This window comes from Pleurodeles waltl, chromosome 1_1 (genome assembly GCF_031143425.1).
Source record: "Pleurodeles waltl isolate 20211129_DDA chromosome 1_1, aPleWal1.hap1.20221129, whole genome shotgun sequence".
Taxonomy (NCBI): Eukaryota; Metazoa; Chordata; class Amphibia; order Caudata; family Salamandridae; genus Pleurodeles; species Pleurodeles waltl.
In genome coordinates, this window is record NC_090436.1 from 2,027,142 (window position 1) to 2,045,637 (window position 18,496).

The 18,496-nt window shown below is 49.7% G+C and overlaps 1 protein-coding gene across 1 annotated transcript in view; it reads right to left on the reverse strand.

Moving 5' to 3' along the window:
• The window catches only part of LOC138291607 (uncharacterized), a 336,430-nt gene that overhangs the window by 150,085 nt on the left and 167,849 nt on the right, over positions 1-18,496 (reverse strand). The gene's annotated exons all lie outside the window — the stretch shown is intronic.

An 18,496-nucleotide genomic window follows, 5' to 3' on the forward strand; every position in this document is an offset into this window, starting at 1 on the left:
ACAATATCTTCTGCCAACAGCAGATCTTCCTGCTCCTGATAGGGGGGTTGGCTGATCGTTAAACTGCCTCGCTGCCATGGTCAGTCACTCGTAGGCAACAGACGCGGTGGCGGGGCTTGAGAGACTGCCCCAATAATCAATAAGATTGAGCAGTTAATGGGGGGCACCCCGACACAATATGCCGCTGAGGAGGCTATCAATCTGCAGATTTTCAGCAAAGCAGGCACTATTGCGCGCTAACCCCCTCAGGAAAACCTCCTGTAGTAGCCAAATTTTATGACAAGCCCGGAGGCTCCTATTATGCGTTTCTTTTCTCGCTTTAATAAACTGTAAACTTCGTACTTGTATAGTGCACTACTCACCCATTAGGGTCTCAAGGCACTGTACGCATACCGCTGTGGAACCCCTCCTGGCTTTTCCCTGTGAGGTGCCCACTCCTGAACAAACTCCAAGGTGAAGCCAGGCATCCCAGCGCTGTTGGGGCCGTTGTGGAGATTAAGCAAGCTTTTACCCAGAGTTGGACCCATGAATTAGATTAGGCACTGATGCGAGAATTATCAGGTCCGAGGAAATTGAGCCCAAGACCCGCCGAGGTGGGAATTGAACCCTGGTCCCAGGCCAGATTTCTGCATCAGGGTCTGCTGCTCTAACCATTGAGCCACACTTCTCCAATAAATCATCAGCAGTCAAGAAGAAACTACAAATCCCATGCGGCTTAACACAGACAGCCAATGGGATTAAAAACGTAGTAAAAAACACAGGTGAACCAATAGGAACAGTGCCATGCCATTGTGATGTCACTTGACTGCAAGCAGCCCTCTTTTCTTGCTGTTGCAGTCAAGATAAGTCGCCTTTTTCATATTCTCATGTCGTATTTATTTACTATTGTTGTGAACACTTTTCATGTTGTCGGAAAGTTGCCGCATTTTGCTTCCAATTATTCATTTTCTGTTAGCTTTCGTTCGCTCAGACACAGCGGTCGCGCTGTTCTGAGCTGAACGTTTCATTTTTTGTTTATATTCTTGCGCGCTTCGCGCGCGCATCAGCATTCCTGAGATTCTTTCGCCTCAGGCAGCAACCGTTATTCGGGTTGCTCCTGAGGCGAAGACACAGTTCGGGAGTGCGCGCACGTTCATTATTTAGTCTCCGTCTTGTTCCCTGTCTGGCAACAACGTTTCGTTGTGCCAACACAGTATTTATTTATTTAACCTCCGCACAAGTAAAAGGTTTTGGCATTTTTTCAACCCTATTTATTATATTAACCCCCTGCTTTCCTGACAAGTTTTCTCTACGGAAACATTACTTGAGCTTTATTTTCCTTCCTTTTACTACAGTTTTTCTGTAGTTTGATTTAACTCCAGTATTTTTTTTTTTTTTTTTTTCCTATCATGGAGCCTGGCACTTCCACAATGGAACAGGGTGTTTCTACTGATTTAGAAGACATTAGGCATGAACTCTGTAATTTCATTAGGAGTTCTGTCCATCAGGCAGTTCCGTCCTCTATACAAAAATTATAAAAAAAATTAGAAACCAATTTTTCAAATTTGTTATCCAAATCTTCGGCCCAGACTGCGGGGGAATGCAGTAAACGTCCACCAACAAAGCCAGGTGTAGTGACGCAGAAGGAGAGTGAGTCTATCTCACACATGCCAGAGGACGCGGATCCCCACAAGGCTCCTGCCAAGGAGTATAATAATATGGCTTCAAAATCTTCTTTAAAACGTAAATTCAAAGAACGTAATGTTCTTCCTGTTCCTACTTCCGCCATCCAGGATACAGATGAGGACATGCCTGATGTGGATTCAGATTCTTATATATCTGGCAAGGATGATGATGATACTTTTTCCATTCCTCCTCCTAAGAAATCAAAAATAGCCTCAGCTGTTCCCTCTCTTTTTTATTCGGAAGGGTTTCCCATGTTTGACCCCTCTCACATTCATCACCCTAATTCTACGGAATGGTTCCCAGCTGACCATGTGGGTCGCTATGTGGCTCAAATTTTTTTTCACCACTAGACAAGCAAACTAGATCCAAGCTGAAGTCAGAATGCCCTCATCCTGTACTTCCAAACAAGGCTACCACTACCCCTTCTATTGATCAACAAATGTTGACTTTCTTTACTAAACAGGGTAAAGATCCTCGCAAAGGAGTGGACAAAGCATGGTCCTCCTTTCAGGACAAACTTTTGGACGTTACGGGTCCGCTTACTAGGATATGTGATCTGGTTGAGTCGGCCAGGTTAGAGGGTACCTTTTTAGATCCAGAAGAATTATCGTTATGGGTTCAACGCTGCTTCTGTCTACTGGGGAACGCAAATTCCTCTCTCATTCATTAGCGGCGCAAGGGCCTTCTTATTAAACTGGATCACAAATTAATCAACTTGGCGACCATACAACCTCACATTCAAACAGATGGACAACTTTTTGGAGAATTCTTCATAAAAGACCTCAGCAAATACGTGGCTACATTTACCTCGTTGGACAAAGCTCAACAGTCCATGAGGAAAATGTTTCACCAACGTGTTTTTGCCAGGGCCGGTAGAGGCAGGGGTCGCTTTACCGGACGCAGATTCGCTAATCAAGGCTCCAGAGGTTACCACAGTTCCTACCAGCAGGACTTCAGACCACAATTCTACCCCCAACGTGGCAGAGGTTATTGCTCCAGGTCTGCCAGACATTCCAGAGCCTCCAATCCAACAGGTAAGCCCTCATGTTGGTTTTTACCCGACAAGGGGTTGTATCTTCCATTTTCTGTCAAATTGGTTAACAATTACCGCAGATGTGTGGGTGATAGACACGGTGCAAGGTTACAAAATAGAGCTTTATTCTACTCCAGTGCAAACTTTTTTCCAACCTCCTCCCCATTTTTCTGCAGAAATGGTTCATCTGATATCTCTCGAGGTAAACACTCTGTTACAAAAACAAGTGGTTTCAATCACTTGTCCTCATCCGTTGGGATTTATCAGCCCAATTTTTCTGGTTCAAAAGAAGAACAACAACAGATGCGTCCAGTCATCAATCTAAAACATTTCAACCGGTTCGTGGTATACCGGCATTTCAAAATGGAGACAATTCTCCACCTCAGAGATATACTTCTTCAGAACGACTGGATGGTCAGACTGGATTTACAGGATGCTTATTTAGTGGTTCCTGGACATCAGTAGTTCAGAAAATTTCTTCAATTTCAATGGTTGGGTCAAACATATCATTTTACCTCTCTGCCCTTTGGTCTCTCGTCTGCCCCTTGGTGCTTCACCAAACTCATGAAGCCCGTAGTTGCTTTTCTAAGAGCTCAGGGGATAAGGCTATTAATTTACCTAGACGAAGTCAGTCTCCTCAAACTCTTCTAGACCACTTACAAACGACTTGCTCTCTTTTAGAAGACTTAGATTTCATAGATTTTAGAAAAATCTCTCCTAACACCCTCTCAAATCATAGAATTCTTGGGATTCCAGATGAATTCTCTTTCGAGTACCCTTCTTCTGCCTACAACAAAAATAAAATCCATAAAATCAGAAATTTTACAAATTCTTCACAGTTCTCTCATTTCTCTCCGAACCTTAGCTCGAATTGTAGGCCTTCTCTCCTCTTCTATCCAGGCAATCTTTCCAGGTCCCCTTCATTACCGCTCACTTCAAAGACTGAAGATTCAACACTTGAGGAAGGGGCTATCGTATTCCGACCTCGTTCCCTTAGACGTAGAGTCACGCACAGAGCTTCAATGGTGGATAGACCATTTAGATGCTTGGAACGGGAAAAGTATTTTTCCATCAGCCCCAGATCTTGTGTTAGAATCCGATGCAAGTCATCTAGGTTGGGGGGCCCGATGTGGTCCCATATCGACTGGAGGTACATGGTCAACCGAGGAGTCCAAATTGCACATCAATTGTTTAGAGATGCTTGCCGGCTCCTTTGCAATCAGAAGCCTAGCAAAACACAAAGTGCATTGTGCAATCCTTCTCAGGATGTACAATATCTCTGCAGTCAGATACATAAACCATCTTGGGGGTACAAAATCCAAACCTCTGGCAGATCTAGCCAAGAGTTTTTGGGAGTTCTGCCTCTCAAACCATCTTTCGGTTCATTCAGAGCACCTTCCAGGAGTTCTCAACACTGTGGCAGATTGGCATTCTCGTCATCTTCGAGACTCCAGCGATTGGAGACTTCATCCTTCAGTTTTCCACAACATACAATCTTTATGCGGTCCGTTCTCCATAGACCTGTTCGCATCTCGGCTGAACACACAGCTTCCTCAGTTTTACAGCTGGCGTCCAGATGCTTTCTTACAAAATTGGTCTCATTCCTTCAACTACGCCTTTCCCCCTTTTATAATGATCAACAGGGTCCTAGCACACGCCAGACATCAACATGCCTCTCTCATTCTCATAGTCCCATTTTAGCAATCCCAAGTTTGGTTTCCCACTCTGTTGGAACTTTCCATAGATTTTCCCTTACTAATTCCAGATTTACTGCTAGACCCTCTTCAACGTTCTCATCCCCTTATTGTGGACAATATCCTCACTCTATCCGCTTGGAAGATCACAGGTATTCCCAATCTTCCCCTGTCATTTCGGCGGAGGCTTCCCAATACATCTCAAATTCCTGGGCCCCAGGCACCAAAAAAGCCTATAAGGCAGCCTGGTCTTTATGGGGCTGCTGGTGTTTGGGAGGCAAATTTATCCCTTTTCATCAGATGTAATTTTTGTCGTTAATTTCTTGGCCGCAGAAGCCAGTAAAGGCAAAGCATTCCGCACTATCAATCTCTGTAGATCTGCTATTTCTTCCAACCATATCCATGTTAATGGGAAACCAGTAGGTGAACATCCGATGGTATGCCGATTACTGAAGGGAGTAAAATTTTCCAAACCTCCTCTACCGAAGTATAATCAATTGTGGGACATCAATATTGTTTTTAAAATTTTTGATTTCTTTGCCTGATAATCCAATTTTATCATTAAAAATGTTATCAGCTAAATTAACAATGTTGTTATGTTTGGTTTCTATTAAACGTTTATCAGATGTTAAAGCTTTGGACGTCTCCAATCGTCCATTCACTCCCTCTGGAGTGTTGTTTTCGGTTGTACGACGTACCAAGACCAACTTATCGTCAGTTTTTTATCTTTATTTTCTGCAACAACCGAAATTATAGTAGGGCAATGTCTCAAGGTTTATGAACAAAGGACTGCAGATTTGACAACATCCTCCTCCCAACTTCTTATCTCTTTCAGGAAACCCTGTAACCCGGTTTCGTCTGCTACATTAGCTCGTTGGGTGAGATGGATTATGTCCTTAGCGGGTATTGACATTTCCAGATTTGGAGCTCATTCTTCCAGAGGGGCTATGGCTTTCAAAGCGTTCTGGGCAGGCTCTCGTTTGGAGGATATTCTGAAATCTGCAGACTGGTCTAATGATAATACTTTTAAAGTTTTTTATTGTAAACCTGTTGACAATGTTTCATTGAATGTAATTAATATGCTTTAAACGTGCATAATAGGAGCCTCCGGTCTTATGACGGAAAGTCTTAATTTTATTAAAGACACAGAGGCGAGTATTATCCCACCTCTAGTATAACTTTATTTTCTCCCTCCCTTACTTCCAGCACCAGTTTCAACCACTCAACCAGCGTCCTAGTTGGACCTCTTCGCACCATCTGAATTCTCCGTTTATTTCAAGTTTTGGATCGTCTCCTCCTGTTTTGCCGGAACATTCCTTCCTTTGCAGGATTTTGGACTTTTGTTCTGATGTGTTTGCATTTCTTATGGCATTGTTTATTCTTTGTTTATTATTCCCGTTATTCATCACTAATTGACTTTATTCGCAAGAAAAGAGGGCTGCTTGCCGTCAAGTGACATCACAATGGCATGGCAATCAATCAATCAATCAATCAATCAATCATAGTATTTATAAAGCGCGCTATGTACCCGTCAGGGTTTCGAGGCGCTGAGGGGGGGGGGGGGGGGGAGGGGAGCGCTGCTGGTTTATCGGTCGAAGAGCCAGGTCTTGAGGAGCCTTCTGAATGCGAGGAGGTCCTGGGTCTGGCGAAGGGATGTGGGGAGAGAGTTCCAGGTCTTGGCGGCGAGGAAGGAGAAGGATCTGCCGCCGGATGTCTTGCGCTGGATGCGGGGTACGATGGCGAGGGTGAGGTTGGCGGATCGGAGTTGACGTGTTGGGGTGTAGAAGTGAAGTCTGGTGTTGAGGTAGGAGGGTCCGGTGTTGTGAAGTGCCTTGTGAGCGTGGGTCAGGAGTTTGAAGGTGATCCTCTTGTCTACCGGGAGCCAGTGGAGTTCCTTTAGGTGAGGGGAGATGTGACTTCGGCGGGGTATGTTGAGGATCAGTCGGGCGGAGGCATTTTGGATACGTTGGAGGCGTTTGATGTCTTTGGTTGGGATGCCTGTGTAGAGTGCGTTGCCGTAGTCAAGTCTGCTGCTGACGAGGGCCTGGGTCACCGTCTTTCTGGTTTCTGTTGGAATCCACTTGAAAATTCTGCGGAGCATTCGGAGGGTGTTGAAACAGGAGGAGGAGACGGCGCTGACCTGTTTGGACATGGTGAGGGCGGAGTCCAGGATGAAGCCGAGGTTTCTTGCGTGGCTGGCAGGGGTGGGTGGGGGTCCGAGGACGGAGGGCCACCATGAGTCGTTCCAGGCCGAGGGGGTGCGTCCGAGGATGAGGACTTCCGTCTTGTCGGAGTTGAGTTTCAGGCGACTGTTGTTCATCCAATCGGCGATAGATTTTAGTCCCTCGTGGAGGTTTGTTTTGGCGGTGAGCGGGTCTTTGGTCAGGGAGAGGACGAGCTGGGTATCGTCGGCGTAGGAGATGATGCTGAGATGATGTTGGCGGGCCAGTTGAGCGAGGGGGGCCATGTAGACGTTGAACAACGTGGGGCTGAGGGAGGATCCTTGGGGGACGCCGCAGATGAGGTTGGTGGCTTTGGAGCGGAATGGGGAGAGACGGACTCTCTGCGTTCTGTCGGAGAGGAAGGATGAGATCCAGTGGAGGGCTTTATCTTGGATGCCGGCTTCTTGGAGGCGGGTCAGTAGGGTGCGGTGGCAGACGGTGTCAAAAGCGGCTGATAGGTCGAGGAGGATGAGGGCTGAGGTTTCGCCGTTGTCCATTTGATGTCTGATGTCATCTGTGGCGGCGAGGAGGGCAGTCTCAGTGCTGTGGTTTCGTCTGAATCCGGATTGTGAGGGGTCCAGGATGGAATTGTCTTCGAGGAAGTGGGTGAGCTGAGTGTTGACGATCTTCTCGATGACTTTCGCTGGAAAAGGGAGGAGAGAGATCGGACGGAAGTTTTTGAGGTCGTTGGGGTCAGCCTTGGGTTTTTTGAGGAGGGGTTGGATTTCTGCGTGTTTCCAGCTGTCCGGGAAGGTGGCAGAAGTGAAGGAGAGGTTGATGATCTTGCGGAGTTCGGGGGCGATGGTGGCGTTTGCTGAGTTGAAAACATGGTGGGGGCAGGGGTCCGTGGGGGAGCCTGAGTGGATGGTGTTCATGGTTGCTATGGTTACATGGCACTATTCCTATTGGTTCACATGTGTTTTTTACTACATTTTTAATCCCATTGGCTGTCTGTGTTAAACCTTATGGGATTTGTAGTTTCTTCTTGACTGCTGCTGATTTATTAAAGCAAGAAAAGAAACGCATAATACTCACCTCCGTGTCTTTAATAAAATTAAGACTCTCCGTCATAAACTAGGAAAATCTACATTACAGCCCAGGCCAGCGGGCGTATGAGGGACGTTACTGCTCAAACGGTAAAACCTCTCGGGAGCTGACTCTAAGGCAGGCGAGTCAAAGCGTGGGCTCGACGTCACTCTCAGGCATTGAAACTGGCCCGCGGCGCTTTTGTGCGCGCGCGGACAGCAAGCCAGAGATAGGACAAACCTAATTGGCGCCGTAACGCCACGTCCCTCAGCCTCCTCGCACCCAGCCGGGTGCCTGAATAATGCGGCGATATCAAAGGCGGAGCGTGGGGCGCGATGAAAACACTCGCGTCACCGCGCTACTCAGATCGGCGGGAACGCCGGTAGAATACTAATTATGACACAAGAAAAAGAAAGATTAAAGCACTTATCATGTCGCATAAGCAGCAAAGAAAGAGGACGCGTTATGGTTCCTCGCTGCTTATATAGGCTGATACATCGGGGTTGACGTAGAGGAACTGATGTCAGCTCGGACTTTTGGGATTTGTAGTTTTTTGAAAACATACGTTTTGACTGGCTGCTGTGTGTTGTTTTGTTATTAACAGCAAAAAAAGAGAAGCATAATCTGAGCCTCCGGTCCTGCCATAGAATCAGCCATTCATTCACACACGTGCACACTCACTCACCCATTCATTCACACACGTGCACACTCACCTACTCATCCACACACACACACGTGCACACTCACTCACCCATTCATTCACACACGTACACACTCACCCATTCATCCACACACACACGTGCACACTCACTCACCCATTCATTCACACACGTACACACTCACCCATTCATCCACACACACACACGTGCACACTCACCTATTCATCCACACACGTGCATACTCACCCATTCATTCACACACATGCACACTCACACATTCATTCACACACGTGCACACTCACTCTCAGCTATTCATTCACACACATAAGTGCATACTCACCCATTCATTCACACACATGCACACTCGCTCACCCATTCATTCACACACGTGCACACTCACCCATTCATCCACACACACGTCCGCACTCACCCATTCATCCACACACACATGCACACTCACTCACCCATACATTCACACACGTGCACACTCACCCATTCATCCACACACACGTCCGCACTCACCAATTCATCCACACACACATGCACACTCACTCACCCATACATTCACACACGTGCACACTCACCCGTTCATCCACACACACACGTGCACACTCACTCACCCATTCATTCACACAGGTGCACACTCACCCATTCATCCACACACACACGTGCACACTCACACCATCTTTGGCGCCGGAGCATGATAAAAAGTGAGACTCCGGCAGCCAAGGGGCTGTAAATCAGCCCTCAGGCTTCCACTTGGAGGATAATGTGTCTTTGGACAGCGGCCCCCTTATGGCTCCAACGTGGCTCCATCTGTTGAGGGTGCTGAGAAAAACTGCTGTGAAGCTCCCCTCCCGGGGTGTCAGATTGTGGTTGGTGCACGAGCCTCAGTTTTTTGAGTATTGTAATTCCATGTTTTAGATGCTCTACCTGGTGTTTACATTTTTATGGTATTAAAGCGTCGGATCTGGGGCCACGGGACTGTCGTAATGGGAATGTGCTCCTGGAAACATCTTCATGACGTGTTTCGGGGACACGTGTTTGGTGGATGTACTTTAGTTGCATGTATTTACATTGCGAGCTTCTGCTGATAAGCTCGGGCTGTGCCCAGATCTTGTCCCATTCAGCATCTGTGACTGCTCCAATGGACCAGCAGAGGTGGCAGATCTGCATAAATGATGTGTGCAACAGATAACTGCAGAGTGCTCCCTGCTGGGAGCATTCATCACGTGTCACTCCTGCAGTGTGCTCCCTGCTGGGAGCATTCATCACGTGTCACTCCTGCAGAGTGGTCCCTGCTGGGAGCCTCCATCACGTGTCACTCCTGCAGAGTGCTCCCTGCTGGGAGCATTCATCACGTGTCACTCCTGCAGAGTGGTCCCTGCTGGAAGCATCCATCATGTGTCACTCCTGCAGAGTGCTCCCTGCTGGGAGCATTCATCATGGCCCTCCTGCAGAGTGGTCCCTGCTGGGAGCATTCATCATGTGTCACTCCTGCAGAGTGCTCCCTGCTGGGAGCATTCATCATGTGTCACTCCTCATGTGTCACTCCTGCAGAGTGCTTCCTGCTGGGAGCCTTCATCATGTGTCACTCCTGCAGAGTGGTCCCTGCTGGGAGCATTCATCATGTGTCACTCCTGCAGAGTGCTCCCTGCCTGGGAGCATTCATCATGTCACTCATTGGGCCAGAAGGACAATGGTTTCTGGTCCAAGCCCTTCTAGTCTCCACATGAGTCGAACCACATGTAACAGTGTAGCTCGTGCCATAGACTGTCCTAACGCCCATTATCTGCACCAGTTTGGAGCTCAGAAGACGTGGCCGTGGACCCTCTAGGTACACGTTCCTGCTCCATCACCCTGTCTCTGGTCACATACCTGGGACAGTTCTCTGAAGTCTGCAAACACCACAATTTGCACATATACAGCTTTGCTCCCTCATCTAGTCACAGCCTTATTCCAAGCGGTCTGTGTTAGGCCCCGAATAACCTGTGCATGACTGAAAAAGGTCTCCTCAATCCTAGCCAATCCCGGACTGTCGATGCGGACTACCTGTCTGCAGGCTGGGGCTGGTCACAACACCTGCGGAGCTTAATGATAAGGAGCGCCCATGTCAGCCGCGCCAAGGGATCGTATCAGCTAAGACTACTGTCTGCCTTGCAGTTGCCCAAATTAAGGCCCAGGTTTATGATAATTTGGCCCGGGGCATCTCAGCAAGTCATTCTGCTGCACTGCCCTGTGCCAAAGTGAAATGGCAGCAGTGGTCCGTATCTATGGTATACAGCGCATTCCTGTCCTTCCCCTCTGCGCGGGCGCACAATTAGCGGCCTAGCACCAATGCTGGCACCGTTGCACCACTGTGCCAGGGTGCCTGCGTTGTAGACAGGATTGTTTTGTGCACAAAATCCTTTCTATGTGTGCTGCAGAATACAAAAAACAAGGAGAAATAGAGATATTTGTAAGGTAGCGGAACGTCTCAGGCTCCACTTGTAAGGAAATGCCTCCTTGGCATGGTTACCCCCTGACTTTTTGCCTTTGCTGATGCCAAGTTATGATTGAAAGTGTGCTGGGACCCTGCTAACCAGGCCCCAGCACCAGTGTTCTTTCCCTAAACTGTATCTTTGTCTCCACAATTGGCACAACCCTGGCACTCAGGGAAGTCCCTTGTGACTGGTACCCCTGGTACCAAGGGCTCTAATGCCAGGGAACGTCTCTAAGGGCTGCAGCATGTCTTATGCCACCCTGGGAACCCCTCACTCAGCACAAGCACACTGCCTCACAGCTTGTCTGTGCTAGTGGGGATAAAATGACTAAGTCGACATGGCACTCCCCTCAGAGTGCCATGCCAACCTCACACTGCCTGTGGCATAGGTAAGTCACCCCTCTAGCAGTCCTTACAGCCCTAAGGCAGGGTGCACTATCAATCAATCAATCAATAATTTATAAAGCGCGCTATGTACCCGTTAGGGTTTCGAGGCGCTGGGGTGGGGGGTGCTGCTATCGTTCGAAGAGCCATGTCTTGAGGAGTCTCCTGAAGGTGAGGAGGTCCTGGGTCTGGCGTAGTGAGGTCGGAAGTGAGTTCCAGGTTTTGGCGGCGAGGTAGGAGAAGGATCTGCCGCCAGAGGTCTTGCGCTGGATTCGGGGGACGATGGCGAGGGCAAGGTTGGCAGAGCGTAGTTGATGTGAGGGAACGTAGAAGTTGAGTTTGGTGTTCAGGTAGGCGGGTCCGGTGTCGTGTAGAGCCTTGTGTGCGTGGGTGAGGAGTTTAAAGGTGATCCTCTTGTCCACGGGGAGCCAGTGGAGGTCCTTCAGGTGAGGGGAGATGTGACATCGGCGGGGTATGTCGAGGATCAGGCGGGCGGATGCGTTCTGGATGCGTTGGAGTCATTTGATGTCTTTTGTTGGGATGCCTGTGTAGAGTGCGTTGCCGTAGTCGAGTCTGCTACTGACGAGGGCTTGGGTCACTGTCTTTCTGGTTCCTGTTGGAATCCACTTGAAGATCCTGCGGAGCATTCGGAGGGTGTTAAAACAGGAGGATGAGACTGCGTTGACCTGTTTGGACATGGTGAGGGCGGAGTCGAGGATGAAGCTGAGATTTCGTGCGTGGCTGGCTGGGGTGGGTGGGGGGCCCAGGGTGGTGGGCCACCACGAGTCGTTCCAGGCCGAGGGGGTGCGCCCGAGGATGAGGACTTCCGTCTTGTCGGAGTTGAGTTTCAGGCGGCTGTTGTTCATCCACTCGGCAATGGATTTCAGTCCCTCGTGGAGGTTGGCTTTGGCGGTGAGAGGATCTTTGGTCAGGGAGAGGACGAGTTGGGTGTCGTCGGCGTAGGTGAGGATGCTGAGGTTGTGCTGGCGGGCCTGTTGTGCGAGGGGGGCCATGTAGACATTAAACAGCGTTGGGCTTAGTGAGGAGCCTTGGGGTACGCCGCAGATGAGGTTGGTGGCATTGGAGCGGAAAGGTGAGAGTCGGACCCTCTGGGTTCTGCCGGAGAGAAAGGAGAAGATCCAGTTTAGGGCCTTTTCTTGGATGCCGGCTTCGTGTAAGCGGGTTAGTAGGGTGTGGTGGCAGACTGTATCGAAGGCGGCTGATAGGTCTAAGAGGATCAGGGCTGAGGTTTCGCCGTTGTCCATTTATAGTCTGATGTCATCTGTGGCGGCGAGGAGTGCAGTCTCTGTGCTGTGGTTTCGTCTGAAGCCAGATTGGGAGGGGTCAAGGATGGAGTTGTCTTCTAGGTAGTGGGCGAGCTGTGCGTTGACGATCTTCTCGATGACTTTCGCTGGGAAAGGGAGGAGGGAGATCGGTCGGAAGTTTTTGAGATCGTTGAGGTCAGCCTTAGGTTTCTTGAGGAGGGGTTGGATTTCTGCGTGCTTCCAGCTGTCCGGGAAGGAAGCGGTGTTGAAGGAAAGGTTGATGATCTTTCGGAGTGCGGGGGCGATGGTGACGTCGGCTTTGTTGAACACGTGATGTGGGCAGGGGTCAGAGGGAGATCCTGAGTGGATGGAGTTCATGGTCTTTAGGGTTTCGGCGTCGTCTACTTGGGTACAGGTGGTGATGTGGTCGGCGTGGGAGGAGTTGTTGGGGGAGGGGTCTGGCGGAGGTGAGGTGTTGAAGCTGTCGTGGATGGCTGCGATTTTCTGGTAGAAGAAGGTGGAGAGATCGTCGCAGAGTTTCTGGGATGGAGGGATGTCGTTGACAATGGCGTTGGGGTTTTTGAGTTCCTTCACGATGCCGAAGAGTTCCTTGCAGTCGTGAGCGTTGTTGTTGAGGCGTTCTGTGAAGTGGGAGCGCTTCGCGAGTCGGATCCGTTGGTGGTGTTCACGATTGGCTTCCTTGAGGGTAGCAAGGTTCTCGGGTGTGCGCTCGAGGATCAATTTTTTCTTGAGTTTCTGGCAGGTGCGTTTGGAGGTGGTCAGTTCGTCTGTGAACCAGGCTGGTTTTTTCTTTTCTTGGTTGGCGGTGGGTCTCTTGAGTGGGGCTAGGATGTTGGCGAGGATCCATTGTTGGAGGTTATACCACACTATACCTCAGGTGAGGGCATATGTGCATGAGCACTATGCCCCTACAGTGTCTAAGCAAAACCTTAGACATTGTACGTGCAGGGTAGCCATAAGAGTATATGGTCTGGGAGTCTGTCATACACGAACTCCACAGCACCATAATGGCTACACTGAAAACTGGGAAGTTTGGTATCAAACTTTTCAGCACAGTAAATGCACACTGATGTCAGTGTACAATTTATTGTAAAATACACCCAGAGGGCATCTTAGAGATGCCCCCTGAACACGAATCGGACTTCTAGTATAGGCTGACCAGTTTCTGCCAACCTGCCACACACCAGACATGTTGCTGACCACATGGGAAGAGTGCCTTTGTCACTCTGTGGCCAGGAACAAAGCCTGTACTGGGTGGAGGTACTTCTCACCTCTCCCTGCAGGAACTGTAACACCTGGCGGTGAGCCACATAGGCTCATGCCTTTTGTTACAGCACCCCAGGGCATCCCAGCTAGTGGAGATGCCCACCCCTACGGCCACTGCCCCCACTTTTGGCGGCAAGGCTGGAGGAGATAATGAAAAAAACAAGGAGGAGTCACCCACCAGTCAGGACAGCCCCTAAGGTGCCCTGAGCTGAGGTGACCCCTGCCTTTAGAAATCCTCCATCGTGAGTTTGGAGGATTCCCCCAATAGGAATAGGGATGTATCCCCCTCCCCTCAGGGAGGAGGCACAAAGAGGGTGTAGCCACCCTAAAGGACAGTAGCCATTTGGCTACTGCCCTCCCAGACCTAAACACACCCCTAAATGTAGTATTTAGGGGCACCCCAGATCCCAGGAAATCAGATTCCTGCAACCTGATGAAACAAGCAGGACTGCTGACCTACAAGCCTGGAGAGAAGACGAACGACAACAACTGCCTTGGCCCCAGCCCTAACGGCCTGTCTCCAACTTCGAAAACCTGCAACCAGCGACGCATCCGACAGCGCCCAGCGACCTCTGAAGCCTCAGAGGACTGCCCGGGACTAAAGGACCAAGAAACTCCAGTGAGCAGCAGCCCTGTTCAAAACCAGCTACTTCTTTGCAACAAAGAAGCAACTTTCAAAGACTGCACGTTTCCCGCTGGAAGTGTGAGACTTCACACTCTGCCCCCGACGCCCCCGGCTCGAGATTCAGAGAACCAACACCTCAGGGAGGACTCCCTGGCGACTGCAAGCCAGTGAGTAACCAGAGACAACCCCCCTGAGCCCCCACAGCGACGCCTGCAGAGAGAATCCAGAGGCTCCCCCTGACCATGACTGCCTGTAACAAGGGACCCGACACCTGGGACCAACACTGCACCCGCAGCCCCCAGGACCTGAAGGAACCGAACTTCAGCACAGGAGTGACCCCAGGCGACCCTCTGCCTAGCCCAGGTGGTGGCTGTCCTGAGAAGCCACCCTTGTGCCTGCCTGCACCGCTAGAGTAATCCCTGGGTCTCTCCATTGTTTTCTACCTAAAACCAGATGCCTGCTTCGCACACTGCACCTGGCCGCCCCTATGCCGCTGAGGGTGTGTTTTGTGTGCCTACTTGTGTCCCCCCAGTGCTCTACAAAACCACCCTTGTCTGCCCCCCGAGGACACAGGTAGGTACCTGCTGGCAGACTGGAACTGGAGCACCCTTGTTCTCCATAGGCACCTATGTGTTTTGGGCACCTCTTTGACCTCTGCACCTGACAGGCCCTGAGCTGCTGGTGTGGTAACTTTGGGGTTGTCTTGAACCCCCAACGGTGGGCTGCCTATGCACCAGGACTGAGACTTGTAAGTGTTTTACTTACCTCCTAATCTAAACTTTACTTACCCCCCCCCCCTAGGAACCGTTGATTTTTGCACTGTGTCCACTTTGAAAATAGCTTATTTCCATTTTTACAAAGACTGTATATGATATTGCTTTTATTAAAAATTCCTAAAGTATCTAAGTGAAGTACCTTGCATTTAATGTGTTAACTGCAAATCTTGAACCTGTGGTTCTTAAAATAAACTAAGAAAATATATTTTTCAATATAAAAACCTATTGGCCTGGAGTAATTCTTTGAGTGTGTGTTCCTCATTTATTGCCTGTGTGTGTACAACAAATGCTGAACACTACCCTCTGATAAGCCTACTGCTCGACCACGCTACCACAAAATAGAGCATTAGAATTATCTAATTTTGTCACTATCTTACCTCTAAGGGGAACCCTTGGACTCTGTGCATGCTATTTCTTACTTTGAAATAGTATCTACAGAGCCAACTTCCTACACCACTGTAAAGGAGGAACCTCAAGTGAGGGAGACGTGTACCCTCAGGTAGCAGAACATCTCGGGCTCCACTCTAAAGGAGAAACCTCAAGTGAGGAGATGTAGGGGGCTGGCCTGGCTTGTAGTGGGTACCAGAGGTACTTACACTCTGTACCAGGACCAGTTATCCCTTATTAGTGTAGAAGAGGTGTTTCTAGCAGCTTAGGCTGATAGAAGGTAGCTATAGCAGAGCAGCTTAGGCTGAACTAGGAGACATGCAAAGCTCCTACTATACCACTGGTGTCATATGCACAATATCATAAGAAAACACAATACACAGATATCCTAAAAATAAAGGTACTTTATTTTTATGACAATATGCCAAAAGTATCTCAGTGAGTACCCTCAGTATGAGGATGCCAAATATACACAAGATATATGTACACAATACAAAAAATATGCGGTAATAGCAAAAGGAAGTAATGCAAGCAGTGTAAAGTTACTGTAGATTGCAATAGGAGCACATAGGTATAGGGGCAACACAAACCATATACTCCAAAAGTGGAATGTGAACCACGAATGGACCCCAAACCTATGTGAGCTTGTAGAGGGTCGCTGGGACTGTAAGAAAACAGTGAGGGTTAGAAAAATAGCCCACCCCAAGACCCTGAAAGGTAGGTGTAAAGTGCACCTACAACCCCCAGAAAGCACAGAAGTCGTGATAGGGGGATTCTGCAAGGAGGACCAACACCAGCAAAGCAACAACAGTGGATTTCTGGACCTGAGTACCTGTGAAACAAGGGGACCAAGTTCAAGAGTCGCGACAATGTCGAGAGAGGGCAGATGCCCAGGAAATGCCAGCTGAGGGTGCAAGGAAGCTGCCACCGGGTGGAGGAAGCTTGGTGTTCTGCAAGAACGAAGAGGACTAGGAACTTCCTCTTTGGAGGATGGATGTCCGACGTCGTGAAGAAGCTTGCAGAGGTGTTCCCATGCAGAAAGACCGCAAACAAGCCTTGCTAGCTGCAAGGGTCGCGGTTAGGGTTTTTGGATGCTGCTGTGGCCCAGGAGGGACCAGGATGTCGCCACTTGGATGAGGAGACGCGGGGGGGCAGCAAGTCAGGGAGCCCTCACAGAAGCAGGCAGCACCCTCAGAAGTACCGGAACAGGCACTTGGAAGAGGAGTGAACCGAAGTTCACCCGAAGTCAGAAAAGGGAGTCCCACGACGCTGGAGGACAACTCAGAAGGTTGTGCACTGCAGGTTAGAGTGTCGGGGACCCAGGCTTGGCTGTGCACAAAGGAAATCCTGGAAGAGTGCACAAGGAGCCGGAGCAGCTGCAAATCACGCGATACCCAGCAATGCAGTCTAGCGTGGGGAGGCAAGGACTTACCTCCACCAAACTTGGACTGAAGAGTCACTGGACTGTGGGAGTCACTTGGACAGAGTTGCTGAGTTCCAGGGACCACGCTCGTCGTGGTGAGAGGGGACCCAGAGGACCGGTGATGCAGTCTTTTGTTGCCTGCGTTTGCAGGGGGAAGATTCTGTCGACCCACTGGAGATTTCTTCAGAGCTCCTGGTGCAAGAAGGAGGCAGGCTACCGCCAGAGCATGCACCACCAGGAAACAGGCTAGAAAGCAGGCAGGATGAAGCGATAAAAGGTTGCAGTAGTCGTCTTTGCTACTTTGTTGCGGTTTTGCAGGCGTCCTGAGCAGTCAGCGGTCGATCCTTTGGCAGAAGGTGAAGAGAGAAGTGCAGAGGAACTCTGGTGAGCTCTTGCATTCAGTATCTCAAGAATTCCCCAAAGCAGAGACCCTAAATAGCCAGAAAAGCAGGTTTGGCAACCTAGGAAGGAGGATAGGCTAGTAACACAGGTAAGAGCCTATCAGAAGGAGTCTCTGACGTCACCTGCTTGCCCTGGCCACTCAGAGCAGTCCAGTGTGCCAGCACACCTCTGAATCCAAGATGGCAGAGGTCTGGGGCACGCTGGAGGAGCTCTGGGCACCTCCCCTGGGAGGTGCAAGTCAGGGGAGTGGTCACTCCCCTTTCCTTTGTCCAGTTTCGCGCCAGAGCAGGGTTGGGGGATCCCTGAACCGGTGTGGACTGGCTTATGCAGAGATGGGCACCATCTGTGCCCATCAAAGCATTTCCAGAGGCTGGGGGAGGCTACTCCCCCCCAGCCCTGACACCTATTTCCAAAGGGAGAGGGTGTAACACCCTCTCTCTGAGGAAGTCCTTTGTTCTGCCTTCCTGGGCCAGGCCTGGCTGGACCCCAGGAGGGAAGAAACCTGTCTGAGGGATTGGCAGCAGCAGCAGCTGCAGTGAAACCCCGGGAAAGGCAGTTTGGCAGTACCCAGGTTCTGTGCTAGAGACCCGGGGGATCATGGAATTGTCCCCCAATGCCAGAATGGCATTGGGGTGACAATTCCATGATCCTAGACATATTACATGGCCATGTTCGGAGTTACCATTGTGATGCTGTACATAGGTAGAGACCTATGTACAGTGCACGCATGTAATGGTGTCCCCGCACTCACAAAGTCTGGGGAATTTGCCCTGAATGATGTGGGGGCACCTTGGCTAGTGCCAGGCTGCCCACACACTAAGTAACTTTGCACCCAACCTTCACCAGGTGAAGGTTAGACATATAGGTGACTTATAAGTTACTTAAGTGCAGTGGTAAATGGCTGTGAAATAACGTGGACGTTATTTAACTCAGGCTGCACTGGCAGGCCTGTGTAAGAATTGTCAGAGCTCCCTATGGGTGGCAAAATAAATGCTGCAGCCCATAGGGATCTCCTGGAACCCCAATACCCTGGGTACCTCAGTACCATATACTAGGCAATTATAAGGGTGTTCCAGTATGCCAATGTGAATTGGTGAAATTGGTCACTAGCCTGTTAGTGACAATTTAGAAATCAGAGAGAGCATAACCACTGAGGTTCTGGTTAG